This window comes from Accipiter gentilis, unplaced genomic scaffold (genome assembly GCF_929443795.1).
Source record: "Accipiter gentilis unplaced genomic scaffold, bAccGen1.1, whole genome shotgun sequence".
Lineage (NCBI taxonomy): Eukaryota > Metazoa > Chordata > Aves > Accipitriformes > Accipitridae > Astur > Astur gentilis.
In genome coordinates, this window is record NW_026060803.1 from 12,501 (window position 1) to 15,000 (window position 2,500).

Genomic DNA, 2,500 nt, shown 5'->3' on the forward strand with positions numbered 1-2,500 from the left:
CCGGCCTGAACACCGGCAGAGCCGGCCCGCCGGGAAGCCCCTCCGACGCGCCCTAAACGCCTCATCGATCAGTAAGGGAAGGGAGACGGGGAAGGAGCGGAGGCCCCACGGCCACGAGTCCTGGGACAACGACGGCCGCTCGCACCCGCCGCCACCCGGAGGAGGGCGGACGGCAGGCGCGGGGGCCCTGCGTGCGAGTGAGAGGGCAACGTCTGCGGAGAGGTGCAACGCCGGCCTGAACACCGGCAGAGCCGGCCCGCCGGGAAGCCCCTCCGACGCGCCCTAAACGCCTCATCGATCAGTAAGGGAAGGGAGACGGGGAAGGAGCGGAGGCCCCACGGCCACGGGTCCTGGGACAGCGACGGCCGCTCGCACCCGCCGCCACACGGAGGAGGGCGGACGGCAGGCGCGGGGGCCCTGCGTGCGAGTGAGAGGGCAACGTCTGCGGAGAGGTGCAACGCCGGCCTGAACACCGGCAGAGCCGGCCCGCCGGGAAGCCCCTCCGACGCGCCCTAAACGCCTCATCGATCAGTAAGGGAAGGGAGACGGGGAAGGAGCGGAGGCCCCACGGCCACGAGTCCTGGGACAACGACGGCCGCTCGCACCCGCCGCCACCCGGAGGAGGGCGGACGGCAGGCGCGGGGGCCCTGCGTGCGAGTGAGAGGGCAACGTCTGCGGAGAGGTGCAACGCCGGCCTGAACACCGGCAGAGCCGGCCCGCCGGGAAGCCCCTCCGACGCGCCCTAAACGCCTCATCGATCAGTAAGGGAAGGGAGACGGGGAAGGAGCGGAGGCCCCACGGCCACGAGTCCTGGGACAACGACGGCCGCTCGCACCCGCCGCCACCCGGAGGAGGGCGGACGGCAGGCGCGGGGGCCCTGCGTGCGAGTGAGAGGGCAACGTCTGCGGAGAGGTGCAACGCCGGCCTGAACACCGGCAGAGCCGGCCCGCCGGGAAGCCCCTCCGACGCGCCCTAAACGCCTCATCGATCAGTAAGGGAAGGGAGACGGGGAAGGAGCGGAGGCCCCACGGCCACGAGTCCTGGGACAACGACGGCCGCTCGCACCCGCCGCCACCCGGAGGAGGGCGGACGGCAGGCGCGGGGGCTCTGCGTGCGAGTGAGAGGGCAACGCCTGCGAGGGTTGCTCCAACGACCTGAACACCGGCAGAGCCGGCCCGCCGTGGAGGCTCTCCGACGCACCCGAGGACGCCTCAGCAGGCGCTGCCTGTGGGTCTGGATCAGTCAAATCAGGGAGCTGGAGGTGCCACGGGCCACGCCCGCTCCAGACAATGATTTTTCTGAGGCCAACGGGACAGGGTAGAAGGCCACGGCAGGCTCAACACCCCCAGCCCTTCCAGCGTTCGAGTGCCAACAGCCACCACCGGCTGCCGGTCTTTGCCCGCCCCGCAGGCAACTGCATGCCATCGGGGGGGGACGGACCTGGACCCATGCCCTGCACGGGTGTTGAGGGCCGGGGGAATGCCACGGAAGCTAGACAACCCCAGACGCCTGCGTTCGGCTTGCCAGCCACCAGGTACAGCCGCAATTTTCTCACCGCTTTGCGGCCCCCAGCTTAAGGCCAGAGAAAACGCGATGAGGTGCCGCCACCTCTAACCCGGAAAAACGCCGCAGACCTTTCCCACCGAGCCCTCCTGCAACCAGGCAAGCCGGGGCCAGCCGGACACCACAGGCCGCCCACACATGGCTCATGCCGGCAAAAAACAGGACGAGGCACTGCGGCCTCTCGCCTGTGCCATCACCGGGCCCTCGGGGGCTGGGGGGGAGCTGCGGCACGCACGAGAACCCCCAGCCGTCTGCATCCGGCTGCCGGCCACCAGGGCCGGCCGCCGCTCACGCTCTGCCCAATTCGTGGATGGGTTCCGGCTTAAGGCCAGAGAAAACGCGATGAGGTGCCGCCACCTCTAACCCGGAAAAACGCCGCAGACCTTTCCCACCGAGCCCTCCTGCAACCAGGCAAGCCGGGGCCAGCCGGACACCACAGGCCGCCCACACATGGCTCATGCCGGCAAAAAACAGGACGAGGCACTGTGGCCTCTCGCCTGTGCCATCACCGGGCCCTCGGGGGCTGGGGGGGAGCTGCGGCACGCACGAGAACCCCCAGCCGTCTGCATCCGGCTGCCGGCCACCAGGGCCGGCCGCCGCTCACGCTCTGCCCAATTCGTGGATGGGTTCCGGCTTAAGGCCAGAGAAAACGCGATGAGGTGCCGCCACCTCTAACCCGGAAAAACGCCGCAGACCTTTCCCACCGAGCCCTCCTGCAACCAGGCAAGCCGGGGCCAGCCGGACACCACAGGCCGCCCACACATGGCTCATGCCGGCAAAAAACAGGACGAGGCACTGCGGCCTCTCGCCTGTGCCATCACCGGGCCCTCGGGTGCTGGGGGGGGAGCTGCGGCACGCACGAGAACCCCCAGCCGTCTGCATCCGGCTGCCGGCCACCGGGAACCAGCTGCCACTCTGCCCACTCCAGCTTAAGGCC